Here is a 22660-nt window from a genome sequence, read left to right on the forward strand (position 1 = left end):
AGTAGTGCCAAAAATGTGATGGAAGTAATCTTGAGGGGTTAAAGTGGATGGGATGAAACTTGGTCACTAACTAAAAGAAAATATCGACACACACCACACACATTTTCGTGTGTGTGTGTTCTGGATCGTTCCAGAGCTCCCCAAGGGAGCCAAACCCTAACTCAACAATATTCATCAAATTGAAGGGTGAATTGAAGCTCAAATTATCAACCGAACGTGAATTAGTGATCACCAACACAAGGGGATCATAAGGTATGTCTCAAAACTAAGATGTGGGTTATGTTTTAATCCGTGAATTAGTATGAAATTGATGATGTATAAGGGTTAGAATCACTAAGTAGAACATAGGTTATGTATAGTTTGTGTTAATTTGATGTTTAGAAGTAAAACCCATTAGTCATGGTGATGATGATGACTTAATCACCATCTATGTCCAATTCTTGTTGAAAGATTGATGAAATATCGGTGTATAACGAGTTATGGTTTGATGAATTGAATAAAATGTGATGATGATATGTTGGATGATTAATTGTGAATACTACATGATGGTGAGTAGAAGGATTTGATGAACTATGTATGAATGTAGAAGATTGATGCATGAAATAGTTGTACATTATGCTTAGATAGTGGTACGCACGCCAAGTGTTTGATGAAATGACTAAACGACGATATTATGTGAAAATGTATGCAAGTAGTGGATGAACATACATACAATGTGTAAATGATTAAATTGTTATTAAGCTTACACAAGGAACATGTGTAAGATCGAATCCATGTGGAGGTTTTATTGATGTCTTGTTTGGGTAGAAATGTGCACTAGTATCTTTCATTGTTCACTCACATTGTATGGTACACACTATGTGTTTAGTCGACGGTTTAGTTGAGGTTACGAAATGAAATTGGCGTTAATGTATAGCAAGTAAGGATGGTAAAATCATGTTGGTTATGTACCCCAAATATGGTCGTCTAGTATGGGATCCCGAAAGCTTTAGTATATGTAGTATTGATAATATGTATGTGTGTGTATGTAATGGATTGATCATGTGGTTGTAAGCATATTACATCATGAATATGAAGTGTATATAATGCCATTGTTATAGCTTAATATGATGACACGGATATATGAGGTTAAGTCAAAAGTCCATAAGATGGGTCGTTGACTTTTGGAAGTCAAACCTTGCATAAGTAGTATGGCTAGACTCTTGTCAAATTTCAGTGCTATAAAGTCATATGATGCGTGTTTAACAATGTGTGTTATATGCAATTATGTAAGGAATTATACGAGTTGGAAGAGATGTGATGTTGGGTATATGTCTTATGTTTGTTAGACTTGACTAATGAAAGTTAGACTTGAACCACGCATTCGACATGATCATTAAGTGTACAATCATGCATACTAACAAGAATGTGATTGCGTGATGTGAAGGCATAAGGATCGTGTGGAAATGGACTCAAGCAAGAAAGGCAAAAGGGTAAAAAGGAGGCAAGGGAACGGACGCAAAAAGGTAAGTGATTTCCGTAATCACTTCTTAATTGTTTATGTAAAGTTATGTGCTAGTTAGTTAAGTATGTTAAGTGAGGACCAATAAGGATGTGTTGTATGAAACCAATGATTTTTGTTAAGTAGATGTAACGGGTCAAAACGTAGCCTTGATGTTAAAACGAATGTGTTGTTTGATGAAAACATGAACGGGTCGAATAACCGTAAATGAATAATAAGCCGATAGCGCATAAGTTAAGAATTTACTTAATCCAGATGTGGGATTTTGAGTCCATAGGATAGAGGACCAATTTACGAGCATGTAGGAAGAAACGGGAGGTTAAACGGGTAAACGGTTCAAAAGTTATGTGCGTTTTAGTGCGTACGGACGACGAAACGAATCTGCAGAAAAAGTGGTTTTCTAGAGGGCGTCGCTGACGGGGTTAGGGCCGTCGCCGACGGGCTCTAGAAAACCAGTTTTTCTCCGACGCCTTAATTACCTGCCTACGGGGTTTTTTGGCTACGGGAAAAACTACGGGCCGTCGCCGACGGGCCCTAGGGCCGTCGCCGACGCCCTCCCCAAGTCCAAAACTCGGAAATTTGTTATTTAAGTTGATTTATGTATCGTAGGCTTCGGTTTGTTATCCGTGGACTACGGCGGGCTTTCTAAACATGATTTTGATCGATCCTTAGATGTTTATGTGTAACACCCTAGTTACTAATTAACAATTTTATATGTATACGCCAACAATTAGATGTGTAGTTAAGCCTACACATACTATAAAAATACGAATTTATTAAAACTTTTACAATTCATAAGTTATTCTACATAACGTGGTTGAATTCGTTGTTAAAAATTTGCAATGTGTTAGAGTGCGGAAGCATGTATCTATATCGTGTTCGGTCCTTCGTCGAGCTTGATCGTCTTCCGGCATCCAAAATGTACCTACATTTCATAAACACGAAATGCTTTAGTCTTACGGGTTTTAAAACGTGTCCAAATGAGTCCGGGAAACCATTGATTCCAAAAACAAAAAGTTGAAATAACCTCCACCGTAACTTACGGTGGCACCGTAAGTTACGGTGGCCTCTGTAATAAAATTTTCCTACCGTACAACAGTAAGCAACCACCGTAAATAATTCAGCTCCACCGTAACTTACGGTGGCACCGTAAGTTACGGTGGCCCCTGCGTTAAGCCTCTCCATTTTGCCGTAATTGACACGAAATCTTTCGTATCTTTAAATTCGCTTGTCCGTTTCACCTACCATTTCTTCCTACATGTTTGTAATTTGATTCTCCATCATATGGAGTTAAAGTCCGACATCCGACTTAATAATTTTTTTAGACTTTTATGCATTCGGCTTATTACCTTTTTACAAGATTTTGACCCGTCTATGCTTAAATGCATATTTTGACCCGTTAGAGAAAATTTAATCATTTAAGTTTAAATCCCACTCTCTACTTTAACATGTCATTTTTCTACATTAAGGTATTCACATATCTTCACCAAATTTACACGTACCTGGCGCGGGTCAAAGTATTGACCCGTTTTAATACCTTTCCTTAATAATTTGCTGATTCATAGCCACGTAAATTCCATAAGCCGTTTTACCCTGTGAGCATTAGACTTGACATGCACTTGTTAGTCGTTATTCGTCAAATGGTGTTAACATTACCATTTGACCTGTTTAGTCTAAACGACCAACATTTTGCACTTATATTTGAATGGTATTTATTTACCATTTCATTATTTAACCCATTTCGCCCCTTTTGTCATTAAACATGGTTTTTATCCTTTTATTCTTCCCGACCCGTATCATTTCGTGTCGGAACCCATATTTCGGATATAACCTTGGTCGTGTCTATAATCTATAAAGTAAATACGTATAAAAAAAGTGTAAGCTTTACTTACCTCGCGTCCGCGCAAACATCCTTCGCATCCATCATTCGTTTGACCCGTTCCTTTCCAAGCTCCCACCTAGCTTGTTTAGAGTCAAACTATATCATAACATCCATAAGATGGTTAGATTGGTCATTCTATACAATGGCCATCACCCTATGGTCTCTCTTTTTTTTTTACACACTTATCAATCAAAACATGTCATATATTCAACAACTAGTTTTATACCAATATTCTTTTCATTCATTAACCGTTTGACCCGTTAGTGAAGTTACTTATACAAACTAGTTAGTAAGTGATTTTAAACACTTTAAGCACGTCACATAAAGTGTTATTTGTTCCCAACAGTCAATACTTCATGCCTAAAGCAAGTACGTACAATCCTATGCCTTTTTCTTGGTTAATAAGAACATTACTAAAGTGCAGCGATTTTGTATTCAGCTGCTGTAATTGACCATTTTGACCCATTTAAAAGCTGAATTAGATCAACATGTTCAAAAATGGATCGTAGAACTCTAAAATAGCTTTCTAGGCATATATGGTACGTCTTCTAACGATGTTCCTATGATTTTATATGATTTTTACAAAATCAGCTCTGAAGTAAAAAAAATGCTTCCAATCAGCTTGCTGTCAAAACAGTTCAGCCGACTTCGGACACTGTTTTGACCCGTTTAACATCAGAATTTAACAAACATGTTCAAACATAAAACGTAGTATGTTTCAATATCTTTCTGAGCATATAAGGCTCAACCTCACAGGTCGTTCCAATGATTTTATATGATTTTTTAAAAACTGCAGCCCAATAATTTTTAATCCCAATCAGTTTTGTTATATTTTCTTGTTCAAGCATTTCATCAAGCACCTTGTGTGCAACACGAAACATCAAATTTCTCCAGCCCATTTAAGTGTTCTAAACCCTTAAATTCTAGCATAAGTAACAAGTACTAACATCAAACTTCAAATCCAACTTCAGGGAGTTCTACTAACACAATTTAACCATTATGATTCTAGGGTTCATCATGTTTCTACAAAACTCATTTAGCACATAATCGGGTGATCATGAATTCACAATTATGAACATCAATTCAACAAGTAAATGACTAGGGTTTACTCCTAGACATCAAATCATTCATAATTTCATCATATAACAAACATGCAACCATCAAATTTCAGATTTCTAAGTTTACCTAGAAATCCAACTAGAGATTTTTCATAAAATTTACATACCTTGTGACTCCTTTTTCAGTGGGGATCACTAATACGTGCTCGGATTTCGATTTGGACCAGATTAGAGCCTTCAATTGATTGATTTAGTGAGAGTTAGGGTTTGTGTGAAGCTCCTGCTCGTTCCCTGCGTTTTTAATCGACCAAACACACCTAAGTGTGTGTTTGGTGGTGTTTATTTTGTTTTAATCTTTCAAGTTTACCATTTTTAACGGTTTTGGTCCCTCGGGTTTTCTTTTGATCAAATAAAGCTATGCCTCACCATTAGTCACTTAATCACAAGCCACTAACTAGGTTAATTACTCCTAGTTATTTTAACGGGTTCGGGAAATTATAACCTGTTATGTTTTTAAGTCCCGTTAATTTGGCCTTTTTATATACTTTGTTTTCTCAAAGTATTTATCCCCCTTTTTAATTAATACTAGGTTTATTTATTTGAGTCCTAATATTTACCGGGTTAATTTTTACCACTAACGGCATTTTACCCGTCTTTACTATTAACGTGGTTTGATTACCAAACCCGTTTTTGGGATGTTACAAGTCTACCCCCCTTAAAGAGGTTTCGTCCTCGAAACCTTTTCTTACATAATTTATCGAGTTTAACTCCATGCATTTGCTTTCGAATATCAATTGAGCATTGCTCATATTTTGACCGATTGTTAGTATTACCAGAAAAATTATTGTACTATCTTTTTGGTTACAAAACATCTATGTACCTCATACGACATAATGTAACTTGAAATAACGTAATTTCGCTATTCCTACTAGTTTAGTCAACTTAGCGATATCCATCGCTTTTATATATTATCGAACTCTTTGTGAATCCGTTACTTTGACCCGTTTAAAGGTCTTTAGTGAAATATTTCACTTTTAGCAACAAATTCTTTTGTTTTCAAATTTATTTATTCGGTTCAGCTATACCGAACCCACCGTTTTTGAGCAAACCAAATTTCTTGACTTGAATTGTTGACCTTAACCGGTCTCACTAACTAGACTTATTAGTCTAGTTACTTTTTACCGCTCGCTTGGTTATAATGTGATTCTACTTCACATTGCATCTCTTGACCGTGATCATGTCACATCATGTTTAATTTATATTAACCTTTCATTTTTGAAAATATCACCTTTTGAATATATTGTCTTGCGCCTATCAGTGTCAGGACTTGTATCTTTCATGCTTATTATTTAAAGTCCTATCAGAATTTATGTTTGTAAAAACGTTATTTCTTACTAAACCGAAGTTTTAGTTTTAGGATCTTCTCTTTAACTTTTGTCAATTACCCATACCAGGATATTGACAACCCATAATTTATTGTTTTCCATTCTTAGTTTTATACGGGGAATCGTAACAAGTTCCCTGACCTCTCACTATCGACCCGTAGGTTCCTTCACTTAACCTCGTAGGCTATTTTCCTTAGGCTTTCACCTCTTTGAGGCGAGGCCCTTATGATCCTTTTGCTTCAATTTATGACCCGTGGGTCAATTTGGCCCCATAGACCCTTGCTCTAATTAATATCCCGTAGGTTATGATGATCCCGTAGATCATCTTTTATTCTAGTCTTTATTCAATTGTCTATTTATATATATATATATATATACATATATATAGCTTTAAAGCATCCTTTGTTATGTTTGGAATCATTAAATTTTACTTTTGAACTTTAGTTGACCTTGACCGTAGTCTAAGGTTTCATTTGTTTACTTTCGGACTATCCTTCCGACTTTACGACTTCTAGCGTCATTTACATGTCGGTTTGTCTTACGCTTACCATTACACGGTTCACACTTATACTCCTTTACAACCCACTACTCGGGTCCTTCTATCTTATTGTTTTTAGCTTTCCGGTTTCACCGGTTTGCGTTTTCCTATTCTATTAAGCGTTATTCCTTAATTGACTCATTTGACTCATTTTGGGTGAATTTTCATCACTTAAGAATGTCAAACTTCATTCTTTATTTGACCCGTCCAACTTTGAAATGGTCGAACGTAATTACCAAAATTTATGTTTGCGAAAATTCTTGTCATCTTTTAGTCATGACTCATTTTCCGAGTCTTTTGACTTTCTATTTCGCGTTCCTGTTTCTCAGTCTACGCATGCGTTTAAACCCTTACCCACCAACCGGGTGTTTTACCGAAGTCGTTATTATTGCAACCCTTACGGTATGCATTATGACTTCGTTTCGCGTTTATATTCCTACTTTGTTCTCAAATTTGGTGTTTTACAAAATCGGCCCATTAAGAGTCATATTTGCATTCTTCGGGTTCGAGTGTAAGTACACCCCCTCCCAATACTTGTCTAAATCATTTTACATGTTTGCGTTTTCCGGGTTCGAGTGTAAGTACACTCCCTCCCAATTCTTGTCTAAATCATTTTACATGCTTGCGTTTTCCGGGTTCGAGTGTAAGTACACTCCCTCCCAATTCTTGTCTAAATCATTTTACATGCTTGCGTTTTCCGGGTTCGAGTGTAAGTACACTCCCTCCCAATTCTTGTCTAAATCATTTTACATGCTTGCGTTTTACATGCTTGCGTTTTCCGGGTTCGAGTGTAAGTACACTCCCTCCCAATTCTTGTCTAAATCATTTTACATGCTTGTGTTTTCCGGGTTCGAGTGTAAGTACACTCCCTCCCAATTCTTGTCTAAATCATTTTACATGTTTCTTTGTCCCTTCACTCGCGCTCATTATCCTAATGTAATACGCTTTCGTCACTCGGTTGTGCGTTTACATTATTATCAAATATTTTGCTTATCTGATTCATTTGGGTACTTTTTAATTAGTCCCATTTACCCCGCCCTTACTACATCTGATGTAAACTTGTCCGCCATAAGAAGTTCATGGTACCATATGCCACTACTTACTTGGCCAGAGTAAGCGATTAACACATGACATACATGACCTTTTTATAGTTTTCACATCACGCCCTATGTAAGTAACGCCTCTATTTGTTTATCTTGAAAACAATATCCCGAATACATTTTCTATTCGGTTTTTTTTCCAAGTTTTTAATCTACATATGCAACTTTCAATTTCTACGTATTTGTTGCATATTACTATTTGTGCGATTATTTTAAATGTGCACCTGGTAATGTTTGCCCCGACGGGCGTTCCTTGCCATTAACCTTGTTCGCGGTCGTTACGCGATTTAGTCCTCGGTGAGCATGCTCCTCTTGTCATAGTTCGGACCGTTCCATCATCATATCCACAATTTGTTTGACTCTCGTCGTCTTCAAACGCGAGTGTCCTTCAATTAAAACATTCACAAAAGTTAGTAACGTCAACTTCAATAATCGCCCGTATTATAATACAAGGCTTTTTCTACTATACGCGTCAACGCGCGTATTTTCGTCAACTATATCAATCATTTTAATTGGGGTAACGTGTACCACACGATAGCCCTATGTGATGTTTACAACACTTTAGCATACTAAACTATTAACATACACGTACTTACCGGATTTGCGATCAAGCCTTGAACCGAACACACTTTACTTTTTAACCATGAGCTCTGATTACCAACTTGTAACACCCTAGTTACTAATTAACAATTTTATATGTATACGCCAACAATTAGATGTGTAGTTAAGCCTACACATACTATAAAAATACGAATTTATTAAAACTTTTACAATTCATAAGTTATTCTACATAACGTGGTTGAATTCGTTGTTAAAAATTTGCAATGTGTTAGAGTGCAGAAGCATGTATCTATATCGTGTTCGGTCCTTCGTCGAGCTTGATCGTCTTCCGGCATCCAAAATGTACCTACATTTCATAAACACGAAATGCTTTAGTCTTACGGGTTTTAAAACGTGTCCAAACGAGTCCGGGAAACCATTGATTCCAAAAACAAAAAGTTGAAAATAACCTCCACCGTAACTTACGGTGGCACCGTAAGTTACGGTGGCCTCTGTAATAAAATTTTCCTACCGTACAACAGTAGGCAACCACCGTAAATAATTCAGCTCCACCGTAACTTACGGTGGCACCGTAAGTTACGGTGGCCCCTGCATTCAGCCTCTCCATTTTGCCGTAATTGACACGAAATCTTTCGTATCTTTAAATTCGCTTGTCCGTTTGACCTACCATTTCTTCCTACATGTTTGTAATTTGATTCTCCATCATATGGAGTTAAAGTCCGACATCCGACTTAATAATTTTTTTAGACTTTTATGCATTCGGCTTATTACCTTTTTACAAGATTTTGACCCGTCTATGCTTAAATGCATATTTTGACCCGTTAGAGAAAATTTAATCATTTAAGTTTAAATCCCACTCTCTACTTTAACATGTCATTTTTCTACATTAAGGTATTCACATATCTTCACCAAATTTACACGTACCTGGCGCGGGTCAAAGTATTGACCCGTTTTAATACCTTTCCTTAATAATTTGTTGATTCATAGCCACGTAAATTCCATAAGCCGTTTTACCCTGTGAGCATTAGACTTGACATGCACTTGTTAGTCGTTATTCGTCAAATGGTGTTAACATTACCATTTGACCTGTTTAGTCTAAACGACCAACATTTTGCACTTATATTTGAATGGTATTTATTTACCATTTCATTATTTAACCCATTTCGCCCCTTTTGTCATTAAACATGGTTTTTATCCTTTTATTCTTCCCGACCCGTATCATTTCGTGTCGGAACCCATATTTCGGATATAACCTTGGTCGTGTCTATAATCTATAAAGTAAATACGTATAAAAAAAGTGTAAGCTTTACTTACCTCGCGTCCGCGCAAACATCCTTCGCATCCATCATTCGTTTGACCCGTTCCTTTCCAAGCTCCCACCTAGCTTGTTTAGAGTCAAACTATATCATAACATCCATAAGATGGTTAGATTGGTCATTCTATACAATGGCCATCACCCTATGGTCTCTCTTTTTTTTTTACACACTTATCAATCAAAACATGTCATATATTCAACAACTAGTTTTATACCAATATTCTTTTCATTCATTAACCGTTTGACCCGTTAGTGAAGTTACTTATACAAACTAGTTAGTAAGTGATTTTAAACACTTTAAGCACGTCACATAAAGTGTTATTTGTTCCCAACAGTCAATACTTCATGCCTAAAGCAAGTACGTACAATCCTATGCCTTTTTCTTGGTTAATAAGAACATTACTAAAGTGCAGCGATTTTGTATTCAGCTGCTGTAATTGACCATTTTGACCCATTTAAAAGCTGAATTAGATCAACATGTTCAAAAATGGATCGTAGAACTCTAAAATAGCTTTCTAGGCATATATGGTACGTCTTCTAACGATGTTCCTATGATTTTATATGATTTTTACAAAATCAGCTCTGAAGTAAAAAAAATGCTTCCAATCAGCTTGCTGTCAAAACAGTTCAGCCGACTTCGGACACTGTTTTGACCCGTTTAACATCAGAATTTAACAAACATGTTCAAACATAAAACGTAGTATGTTTCAATATCTTTCTGAGCATATAAGGCTCAACCTCACAGGTCGTTCCAATGATTTTATATGATTTTTTAAAAACTGCAGCCCAATAATTTTTAATCCCAATCAGTTTTGTTATATTTTCTTGTTCAAGCATTTCATCAAGCACCTTGTGTGCAACACGAAACATCAAATTTCTCCAGCCCATTTAAGTGTTCTAAACCCTTAAATTCTAGCATAAGTAACAAGTACTAACATCAAACTTCAAATCCAACTTCAGGGAGTTCTACTAACACAATTTAACCATTATGATTCTAGGGTTCATCATGTTTCTACAAAACTCATTTAGCACATAATCGGGTGATCATGAATTCACAATTATGAACATCAATTCAACAAGTAAATGACTAGGGTTTACTCCTAGACATCAAATCATTCATAATTTCATCATATAACAAACATGCAACCATCAAATTTCAGATTTCTAAGTTTACCTAGAAATCCAACTAGAGATTTTTCATAAAATTTACATACCTTGTGACTCCTTTTTCAGTGGGGATCACTAATACGTGCTCGGATTTCGATTTGGACCAGATTAGAGCCTTCAATTGATTGATTTAGTGAGAGTTAGGGTTTGTGTGAAGCTCCTGCTCGTTCCCTGCGTTTTTAATCGACCAAACACACCTAAGTGTGTGTTTGGTGGTGTTTATTTTGTTTTAATCTTTCAAGTTTACCATTTTTAACGGTTTTGGTCCCTCGGGTTTTCTTTTGATCAAATAAAGCTATGCCTCACCATTAGTCACTTAATCACAAGCCACTAACTAGGTTAATTACTCCTAGTTATTTTAACGGGTTCGGGAAATTATAACCTGTTATGTTTTTAAGTCCCGTTAATTTGGCCTTTTTATATACTTTGTTTTCTCAAAGTATTTATCCCCCTTTTTAATTAATACTAGGTTTATTTATTTGAGTCCTAATATTTACCGGGTTAATTTTTACCACTAACGGCATTTTACCCGTCTTTACTATTAACGAGGTTTGATTACCAAACCCGTTTTTGGGATGTTACATTATGGGCTATAAATCAAAGTCTAAGTCCCATGTAATTAACGTATGAGTATGTAAGAGGTATGCAAGATCTTGTACGTGTATGTAGATGTGTAATTATGTATATATGGAAGGTATGTATGAGTGTATGCATGTAGGTAGAGACGTACGAATGTAGGTACGTATATAGAAGCGTATTTGTGTATATATGAAGATACGTAGGATAGTATGTATATATGTGAAGGCGTAAGAATGTATGCACATATGCAGATGAGTATTTATGTATGTATGGAAGTACGTGTGATCGTATGCATGTATGTAAAGACGTAGGAATGTAGGTACGTATGCAGATGTGTATTTATGTATATATGAAGATACGTATGAGTGTAGGCATGTATGTAGAAACATACGAATGTAGGTACGTATGTAGTAGAGTATTTAAGAATATATGAAGATACGTATGAGTGTATGCATGTATGTAGAGAGGTATGGATGTATGCACGTGTATATGTAAGTATGATTTTGGATACGTTGAGTGTTAATGATTGTAACGCCCGGCTATTTTGTACTTTCCATTTATAGAAAGTTTGATTCGTAATTCTATTTTTGGAAACTTTGTATTCTTGTAATCGTTTCTTTCCTTGTAATCTTTATCAAATCGAGACTTGGATCATTAATGAAGCTTATATTTTGTTACATCTATGTTAAACGCATTCTATGTATACTCGTATGTTCAATTTGGTGAATCAGTCTATGTTTAATCGTGATTCTTGGAAACTATGTGCGAAACTTGTAATTAAACTAAACTTACGCATTGAACGTCTTTTGAACGAGAACGATACTTGAATATGACTCTTATACGCTTAAATATACTTTGGTTATGATCATCATGCTTGACTACATCTTATACTATGCTTTTATATCGAAACAAGTCCCCAAACTCTCAAGTTTGCACCTAAAAGCATCAAACTCAAAACTTCAGGGGCTAAATTGTAATAAAACGAAAGTCTGGAGATCAAGGGCGCCGCGTGACGCGAGGCTCCTTGGCGTCACGCAAGCCCCTGTTTTCGGCAGACTTGTGTTTCTTTCAAATTTTGCACGAAATCCCAAGTTCTAATCTCACCCAATCACCTTTAATCCACCTCTAATCACCTCCAATCACCTTCTAACTCCCTAATTATAAATACCCACCTTCTCCAACCCATTTGACACTTTCACAACTCTCTAATCTTCACTAAACTACTCTCTAATCAGCTGAGAATCTGAGTTTTGGACAGATTCGTGAAGACTTACAAAAGTGAGTGTAACTTGCTCATTTCTCAACCAAATCACTTGGTTATTCTTCCTATTGCCTTGTTATTTCCTTGGGTTTGAATCCTTGGTTTTTCCTTGGAAGAATCAGGCTTGGATTTGCCCTAAAATGGACTAAAACTTTCTGTTTTGTTTCAAATCTATGCAAACTTCATCTAACTTGTGTGAAACACATCTCAAACCAATGTCCTAATGCTTACAACCCCTCTCATGGTTGGTTAAGCTTAAAAACATGGTTGAGACATCTAAATCAGAGGTTAAAACCTCATAAACTTTCTGTTTTAATTAGGGTTTTACCCACAAGTAGTGTTCAAGTGTGAAGCTTGATGTATGTGTGATGGTTGGATTAGCTTGGGCTATCCTTCATAAGAATCCACTCATTACTTGATGTTTTACTATAGATTAGTTGTTGTTCATACCTTGATACTTGTATGTTCATGACCCTCCTTGTCGTTTATAACAACAAGCGTAGTGGTGAACAATAGAGGTTCCTAAATGGAAGCTTGTTCTTCCTACCTCATGTATGTATTCTATGACACAAAGAGGTACCTAAATGGAGACATTAATCTCCTACCTCATGCTTGAATCTTAAGACTTGTAAAACTATATAATATCTAAGTTATTCTATACGTATACATCTAAGTAACTAAGACTTGATGATGACTTAATAGTTATTTGTTAAGTGGACGTTACATCATCTACGACCATGCCCTTGTTACGACTCTAATGGATCTTAGAATCCATGAAATCATACCAACTCTTTTGAGTTTCAATAGTGTCAAGAACAAGAGTTATGTGTACAAGATGATTATTTTCACCTATGTTACTTTCTTTATATTTTAAACTCCGAATCTATAATCTTCCGTATACGCCAAACTCACACACCTACGTTTCCTTGTGTAGAAGGACAAGGTGCTCCAAACTAACTCATCTACAAACTTGCTCTCGGAACTTCAAGTCACCACTTGTAAACCGTGAGTATACTCGAACCCATTTCTACTTTTAACACTTTGGGTGCAACATGTATTCTATATTAAACGCACACGACACTTGAAACTTATTTGAAACTTACTCTATCCATGTAAACATGAAACATGAAACTTGTGAATCTTGAGACTTTTTGTGCAATGTGAACGTTTAATTCTTGTGTGTAGTTCCGCCTTAACAATAGTAGCGCTATAGGAGTAATGCACCTCCCCGTTAGTCTTTGGGGTATTGTTAGGAGGAGACATATCAACCTCCCGTTAAACTTTGGGTTAGGTACTTTAAACGCATTGGGAAACTTGGGCTATCACATGGACTACGTAAACTAGCACGTTTAAACTATTTTATTATGTTCATGTTGGATATGAGTTTTTATTCTATTATGCTATGTAAACAAACTTGTATACTCGCTCTTTGCTTTTGCATTGAAACTCTATTTTAATACATGTTGCAGGTTGATTTTTGAAGTATGGATGATTCATGAAACAAGTTTAGGGTGGACTAGATACACACCTAGATTAATCTATCACTTTGTTGGTTATGTTATGTTATGAAACAAAGTTGTTATTTCCTTTTGAATTATGTATGACATTTAGTTTTGAAATGAAATTTAAATTTAAATTAATTATTGTCACATAGTGTTATGACGTTTTGAGCAATCTACACACTTCGTCTCATCCCGATGTTTCCGCCATCGGTTGGGGTGTGACAGATTGGTATCAGAGCCATAACTATAGGGAATTAGGAAAAATTGCCATGCTTTTGCCCTAATCTATAGTTCTAGGAATTTTGCCTCTTATTTGTTGTTTAAAACTTTTGTACTCTACCATGCATGCTTCCTAGCTATACTTTTGATTAAATTTATGTGCCTTCCCTAAGGCTAACACGAATACACTTACGCTATTTTTATACTCTTGTAACACCAACGAGAAGAATTTACCAAAATAGGCGTGAAACCCACAATTTGGTAAACGACTCTCATTCTACCTTTAATCTATTTGCACGAAATTTCACCATTAAGCTAGGAGTGACATCCACAACTTAATGGTAATTTCCATTTCAACTCTAGTGGACCCTCGTCAAAGTGTCAAAATTTTATTTTGATCGACGAGTACCAACCACATTTAGGGTACGAAATCGTCAAGTTAGGGGTGAAACCCGCATCTTGTCGATTAAGTCCCATTCCTTGATTTTTATTCTCGCCAAAGTCCCGAATGTTTCAATCATTTAGAGATGTGTAGTAACCGGAAGGGTAAGATACCGTTAATCGCTTCTCGACGAGAGTATCTTACTTATAGGCCAAAGCACAATATCTCTAATTCGAAAGAACTTTCGACCCACTTTGGAATAGTCGACGTTTCTCTACCCGAAACACTCCAATGTTTTATTGAGCCTCTCTTTTATGTATCTCAATTTATACATGATTTTTATACTTGGACGTTCGTTCATTTCAAAATGTCGTTTTAAACATTTCGCACGTTATCGCAATCACAAACAATAATAATCCCTCGTGAACAAACTAAATTTACAATGCTTTCGTTTATTCATGTTATGCTATGTGGAATTCATGACTATGCTATATGAAACGTTTAAACTTTTATGCTATGAAAATCAACTTGAACCTTTATGCTATGTGACTCTTTATGCTATGTGATCAATTTCGTTTTCATAAACAAACATTATGACCAAGTCTCACTCATTTCGTTCTTTAAATCTTAGATGTCTTCTCGTCTCTCCAACGCGTCTAAGAAGTCAAAGTCTCGCTCCACCAAGAAGATGATGGCTTTCATGGCCGATCAATTCGCTCGCGTCGTCCCAAAGGTCATTTCCGAGATTCGTGCATCTGAAACTCCTCACTCTTCCGTCGACTCTAAGGTCGAAATACGCAAGCCCGCCTCGTTCAACTTTAAGCACTTTTCTTCGTGCAATCCCAAGCCATTTACTGGCAATGATGGGGTGACCGCTATGCTTGAGTGGTTTGACAGCATAGAGGTCACATTCATCAATAGCGATTGCCCTGACGAACTCAAGACACGTAGCGCAACCGGGGTATTCCAAGCCCGCGCTCTTGAGTGGTGGTCGAATGAAAGAAACATCCGTTCGAACGAGTTGGCTTGTGCGTTGACCTGGGAGGAGACTAAGGCCCTAATGATGGATGAGTTTTGTCCTCCGCATGAGCAAAGAAAGTTAGAGGAAGAATTTTGGGTTTTAAAGCAAGTTGGTGATGACAACCTAGCTTACACCACCCGTTTCAAGCAACTTAGCTTCATTGTCCCTCACCTTGTTTCAACCCCTGATCGCAAGAAAAGCAAGTATATCAATGGTTTACCCCCTAGTATGCGTGACACAATTGAGGCAGCCAAACTCGATAGCATCGAAGACATTTACCGTTTGGCCGCGTCTTTGAACAACAATCGCGTTCGCGATAAGCAAGCCGCAAACCCCGTTTCTTCTAAGCCAGCCCATCAAGTTACCCAACAATCGAATAACAATAGGGGAAAGAAGCGAAAGCAATCCAACCCCGTTTGTAACGCGATTGTGCCGCCTGTTAACCCAAATCCTGTTGCTCCTGTTGACGCCCCCAAGCCGTACACTGGGATTCACCCCAAGTGTACCACCTGTAACTTCCATCATCCCGCTAATGCTAGGTGTCGTCGTTGTGAAAATTGCAACCGTTATGGTCATACCATCAACTATTGTCGCCAAGGGCAGCCAGCTCAACAAGTTCAGCAAGCTCAACAAACTCAGCAAGCTCAGCCAGCCCAACCTGCTCCTCAAAACGCAAGACCCGCTAGGGCGTGTTTCAAATGTGGGGATGTTAATCATCTTCGTCCCCAATGCCCTCAATGGATCCAAGAGCAGCAGCAGCCTCCTCGTGGACGCGTCTTCAACCTAAACGCAAATCAAGCACGCAACGACAATGATGTCGTTAACGGTACGTTTCTTGTTAACCATCTTTATGCTTCGATACTATTTGATACTGGTGCGGACAAAAGCTTTGTGTCCTTAGAATTCGAATCATTGTTAAAATGTGCACGCTCTAAGCTACCTAAGTCGTTTTCCGTTGAAGTCGCCAATGGCAAGTCTATCCTAGTCGATTCCATTCTCCTCGATTGTCGTCTTATTCTTAACGAGCACGTTTTCTCTATCGATCTCATACCCATGCAACTGGGTAGTTTCGACGTCATCATAGGCATGGATTGGCTTCAAAAGAATCATGCCGAAATCGCTTGTCACGAGAAATTCGTTCGCTTACCTCTTCCCTCTGGTGATGTTTTACACGTTTATGGAGACCGACCTTCAAGGGGACTAAAGTTGATGTCCTGCACACAAGCAAACAAGTACTTACGCAAACAGTACTTTGCCTTTTTAGACCACGTTGTGGAAAAAGGCAAGGGAAAGAGCCTAAGTGATGTTTCAGTGGTGCGCGATTTCCCTGACGTCTTCCCTGAAGATTTGCCCGGTCCTCCTCCTCCTCGATCCGTTGATTTTCGTATTGATCTCGTACCTGGCGCAACTCCTGTTGCCAAGGCTCCTTATCGTCTTGCACCTTCCGAGATGCAAGAATTATCTTCGCAACTTCAAGAACTCCTCGAGAAGGGTTTCATTCGTCCAAGTACCTCTCCTTGGGGTGCTCCCGTGCTCTTCGTTAAAAAGAAAGATGGTTCCTTTCGCATGTGTATCGATTATCGTGAGCTCAACAAACTCACCGTCAAGAATCGTTACCCTCTTCCGCGTATAGACGACCTCTTTGATCAACTTCAAGGCGCTACCTGTTTCTCCAAAATCGATCTTCGTTCTGGTTATCATCAACTTCGAGTCCTCGAAGAGGACGTTCCCAAAACCACTTTTCGTACTCGCTATGGACATTACGAGTTCGTGGTTATGCCTCTTGGCTTAACCAACGCACCCGCTGTGTTCATGGACCTCATGAATCGTGTTTGTAAACCTTACTTGGATCGCTTCGTAATCGTCTTTATTGACGATATCCTCATTTATTCTAAATCTCGAGCCGATCATGAGCGTCATCTTCGTCTTATACTCGAACTCTTGCGTAGTGAACGTTTATACGCTAAGTTCTCTAAATGCGAGTTTTGGATCAAAGAAGTTCAATTCCTTGGGCACGTTGTTAGTGAAAAAGGAATTCATGTCGACCCTTCAAAAATCGAAGCTGTGAAGAATTGGACCGCGCCTAAATCTCCTTCTGAAATCCGTTCTTTCTTAGGATTGGCGGGTTATTACCGTCGATTCATCTCGAATTTTTCAAAGATCGCCGTTCCTCTCACTTCGTTGACTCAAAAGGAGAAACCTTTTGCTTGGGGTCCTGAGCAAGAGGAATCTTTTCAAACTCTCAAGGACTTGCTTTGCAACGCTCCTATTCTCGCTCTCCCTGATGGGACTGATGATTTCGTGGTGTATTGTGATGCATCAAATCGTGGTCTTGGTTGTGTGCTCATGCAACGAGGCAAAGTTATCGCTTACGCCTCTCGCCAACTCAAAATACATGAGAAAAATTATACTACCCACGACCTCGAGCTTGGCGCAGTTGTTTTTGCGTTAAAGATTCGGTGACACTACCTATATGGTACTAAGTGTGTGGTTTTCACTGACCATAAGAGTCTGCAACACATCTTTGACCAAAAAGAACTCAATATGCGACAGCGACGTTGGGTGGAATTACTTAATGACTATGATTGCGAGATTCGCTACCATCCTGGTAAGGCGAATGTCGTGGCCGATGCACTTAGTCGTAAAGCTCACGTAGATGTCATTCGTTGTTTTCATATCTCGAGCGATCTTCACAATCGTATTCGTGAAGCGCAATACTCGTCTATCAATGAAGGTTCCATGGCTGTAGAAATACGTGGAGCTTCTGAAAGTCAACTCGTTTCGAAACCTGATGGTCTTCTCTATTGTTGTGATCGCGTCTGGATCCCAGATCGCGACAATCTTCGTGACCTTATCATGAACGAAGCACACAAATCTAGGTACTCAATTCATCCTGGCGCCGACAAGATGTACCATAATCTACGTACATCCTATTGGTGGCCTGGTATGAAGAGAGACATTGCTGTGTACGTTTCCAAGTGTCTTACCTGTTCGAAAGTCAAAGCCGAGCATCAACGACCTTCTGGCCTACTCGAACAACCTGAGATCCCTGTTTGGAAATGGGATAGCATTGCGATGGACTTCATAACTAAACTTCCTCGTACACCTGCTGGTTACGATAGTATTTGGGTGGTCATTGATCGTTTGACCAAGTCCGCACAATTCATTCCCATTCGTGAGGATTTCAAGGTTGAACGACTTGCTCGTATCTATACCAATGAAGTCATACGCCATCATGGTGTTCCTCTCGACATCATTTCTGATCGTGATGGTCGATTCACTTCGCGTCTCTGGCAAACTTTTCAGTCCGCTATGGGTACTCATTTAAATCTCAGTACGGCCTTCCATCCTCAAACGGATGGACAGACTGAACGTACTATCCAAACCCTAGAGGACATGCTCCGTTCTTGTGTCATCGACTTTGGTGGTAGTTGGGATGTGCATTTACCTTTGATCGAGTTCTCGTACAACAATAGCTACCACTCTAGTATTCAAATGGCTCCTTTCGAGGCATTGTATGGTCGCAAATGCCGATCTCCTTTAAGCTGGCACGAGATTGGTGATAAGCATTTTTCTGGCCCTGAGATCATACAAGAGGCAACGGATAAGATTCTCCAAATCCGTGACAATCTGCTCAAGGCTCGAAATCGTCAAAAGAGCTATGCTGACAAGGGACGAAAACCAATGGAGTTCAACGTTGGGGACCATGTCCTACTCAAAGTATCTCCTTGGAAAGGAGTGGTCCGTTTTGGTAAAAAGGGAAAACTTGCCCCTCGTTATGTCGGTCCTTTCAAGATACTCGAAAGGATTGGTAAGGTGGCTTATCGACTCGACTTACCCCAAGAGCTCAGCAACGTTCATCCAACGTTCCACGTCTCGAACCTAAAGAGATGTCTCGCTAATGAAGGACTTCAAGTTCCTCTCGAAGATCTTCAAATCAACGATACTATGCATTTTGTGGAAAAACCAGTGGAAATCGTTGAGCAAGAAGTCAAGCTATTAAGGCGCAGCAAGATTCCTATCGTCAAAGTTAGATGGGAAGGAAAACGTGGCGCTGAATTTACATGGGAACTCAAAAAGGATATGAAGTCAAAGTATCCTCATCTCTTCCCTTCGTCTTCCTAAATTTCGGGACGAAATTTCCTAAAGGAGGGGAGACTGTAACGCCCGGCTATTTTGTACTTTCCATTTATAGAAAGTTTGATTCGTAATTCTATTTTTGGAAACTTTGTATTCTTGTAATCGTTTCTTTCCTTGTAATCTTTATCAAATCGAGACTTGGATCATTAATGAAGCTTATATTTTGTTACATCTATGTTAAACGCATTCTATGTATACTCGTATGTTCAATTTGGTGAATCAGTCTATGTTTAATCGTGATTCTTGGAAACTATGTGCGAAACTTGTAATTAAACTAAACTTACGCATTGAACGTCTTTTGAACGAGAACGATACTTGAATATGACTCTTATACGCTTAAATATACTTTGGTTATGATCATCATGCTTGACTACATCTTATACTATGCTTTTATATCGAAACAAGTCCCCAAACTCTCAAGTTTGCACCTAAAAGCATCAAACTCAAAACTTCAGGGGCTAAATTGTAATAAAACGAAAGTCTGGAGATCAAGGGCGCCGCGTGACGCGAGGCTCCTTGGCGTCACGCGAGCCCCTGTTTTCGGCAGACTTGTGTTTCTTTCAAATTTTGCACGAAATCCCAAGTTCTAATCTCACCCAATCACCTTTAATCCACCTCTAATCACCTCCAATCACCTTCTAACTCCCTAATTATAAATACCCACCTTCTCCAACCCATTTGACACTTTCACAACTCTCTAATCTTCACTAAACTACTCTCTAATCAGCTGAGAATCTGAGTTTTGGACAGATTCGTGAAGACTTACAAAAGTGAGTGTAACTTGCTCATTTCTCAACCAAATCACTTGGTTCTTCTTCCTATTGCCTTGTTATTTCCTTGGGTTTGAATCCTTGGTTTTTCCTTGGAAGAATCAGGCTTGGATTTGCCCTAAAATGGACTAAAACTTTCTGTTTTGTTTCAAACCTATGCAAACTTCATCTAACTTGTGTGAAACACATCTCAAACCAATGTCCTAATGCTTACAACCCCTCTCATGGTTGGTTAAGCTTAAAAACATGGTTGAGACATCTAAATCAGAGGTTAAAACCTCATAAACTTTCTGTTTTAATTAGGGTTTTACCCACAAGTAGTGTTCAAGTGTGAAGCTTGATGTATGTGTGATGGTTGGATTAGCTTGGGCTATCCTTCATAAGAATCCACCCATTACTTGATGTTTCACTATAGATTAGTTGTTGTTCATACCTTGATACTTGTGTGTTCATGACCCTCCTTGTCGTTTATAACAACAAGCGTTGTGGTGAAAAATAGAGGTGCCTAAATGGAAGCTTGTTCTTCCTACCTCATGTATGTATTCTATGACACAAAGAGGTACCTAAATGGAGACATTAATCTCCTACCTCATGCTTGAATCTTAAGACTTGTAAAACTATATAATATCTAAGTTATTCTATACGTATACATCTAAGTAACTAAGACTTGATGATGACTTAATAGTTATTTGTTAAGTGGACGTTACATCATCTATGACCATGCCCTTGTTACGACTCTAATGGATCTTAGAATCCATGAAATCATACCAACTCTTTTGAGTTTCAATAGTGTCAAGAACAAGAGTTATGTGTACAAGATGATTATTTTCACCTATATTACTTTCTTTATATTTTAAACTCCGAATCTATAATCTTCTGTATACGCCAAACTCACACACCTACGTTTCCTTGTGTAGAAGGACAAGGTGCTCCAAACTAACTCATCTACAAACTTGCTCTCGGAACTTCAAGTCACCACTTGTAAACCGTGAGTATACTCGAACCCATTTCTACTTTTAACACTTTGGGTGCAACATGTATTCTATATTAAACGCACACGACACTTGAAACTTATTTGAAACTTACTCTATCCATGTAAACATGAAACATGAAACTTGTGAATCTTGAGACTTTTTGTGCAATGTGAACGTTTAATTCTTGTGTGTAGTTCCGCCTTAACAATAGTAGCGCTATAGGAGTAATGCACCTCCCCGTTAGTCTTTGGGGTATTGTTAGGAGGAGACATATCAACCTCCCGTTAAACTTTGGGTTAGGTACTTTAAACGCATTGGGAAACTTGGGCTATCACATGGACTACGTAAACTAGCACGTTTAAACTATTTTATTATGTTCATGTTGGATATGAGTTTTTATTCTATTATGCTATGTAAACAAACTTGTATACTCGCTCTTTGCTTTTGCATTGAAACTCTATTTTAATACATGTTGCAGGTTGATTTTTGAAGTATGGATGATTCATGAAACAAGTTTAGGGTGGACTAGATACACACCTAGATTAATCTATCACTTTGTTGGTTATGTTATGTTATGAAACAAAGTTGTTATTTCCTTTTGAATTATGTATGACATTTAGTTTTGAAATGAAATTTCAATTTAAATTAATTATTGTCACATAGTGTTATGACGTTTTGAGCAATCTACACACTTCGTCTCATCCCGATGTTTCCGCCATCGGTTGGGGTGTGACAATGATATTAATCGTGTGCCTGGAAAACGAAGATTTATGCAGGTACATTATTGAAGGCTCACCAGGGAATGGATATGCAAATGATATGCTTAAAATCAGAGAGAAAGCTGAATGGAAAGTGTACATGTATTGGATCTTGTTTATGTATTGTGTACTAATGTGATGAATGTATGTGGTGAGTGCAGGTTGTACGAATCACGGGCGGTTATCACGAGGAATAGAGATCGAAGACCGAGTCACAAGATAGATTGTACGGGAATAATTGAGTATGTACTATTAGTAAACAGGACTTATGCTTTATTTTTGTAAAAGATACATATTAAGACGAACTTTCAAGTAAGTCCAGACGTTTGTAACGAAAGAAATTTTATGGCACGAATTTCCGCTGCGACTTTTTGTCAAATACGAATTAGGGTCTTACATGTTCATTTCTCCTTCTTTCAAAAATTTTCAAACATCTCCTCCATGGAAGCTTGGAAACCCCATGGTTCCAACCTTCTATGTAAAGTTTGTGAGATTATTTGCTGCGGATTCTTGTTTAAAGTTGATTCAATAACTTTGTTTTAAATTT

The 22660-nt window shown here is 37.9% G+C and overlaps 3 long non-coding RNA genes across 5 annotated transcripts; 1 reads left to right on the forward strand and 2 right to left on the reverse strand.

Annotated features, from left to right (window-relative positions):
- Positions 1-119: 119 nt before the first annotated feature.
- Positions 120-22460, forward strand: LOC110867320. 2 transcript variants are annotated; one of them, XR_004865544.1, is made up of 3 exons: positions 120-252; positions 1427-1505; positions 22275-22460. It is a non-coding gene; the product is annotated as an uncharacterized LOC110867320 (long non-coding RNA). The 2 variants fall into 2 exon arrangements; XR_002551521.2 differs by lacking the exon at positions 22275-22460 and adding an exon at positions 13817-13857.
- LOC110867285 lies at positions 2232-5073 on the reverse strand. Of its 2 annotated transcripts, XR_004865523.1 has the most exons (3): positions 4609-5073; positions 3004-3479; positions 2232-2426 (listed from the first exon to the last, which is right to left on the reverse strand). It is a non-coding gene; the product is annotated as an uncharacterized LOC110867285 (long non-coding RNA). The 2 variants fall into 2 exon arrangements; XR_004865515.1 differs by having other exon boundaries at positions 2232-3479; positions 4609-5030.
- Positions 8177-11019, reverse strand: LOC110867302. Its single transcript, XR_004865539.1, has 3 exons — positions 10555-11019; positions 8950-9425; positions 8177-8371 (listed from the first exon to the last, which is right to left on the reverse strand). It is a non-coding gene; the product is annotated as an uncharacterized LOC110867302 (long non-coding RNA).
- Positions 22461-22660: the final 200 nt, after the last annotated feature.

The sequence above is a fragment of the Helianthus annuus genome, chromosome 1, assembly GCF_002127325.2.
Source record: "Helianthus annuus cultivar XRQ/B chromosome 1, HanXRQr2.0-SUNRISE, whole genome shotgun sequence".
NCBI lineage: Eukaryota > Viridiplantae > Streptophyta > Magnoliopsida > Asterales > Asteraceae > Helianthus > Helianthus annuus.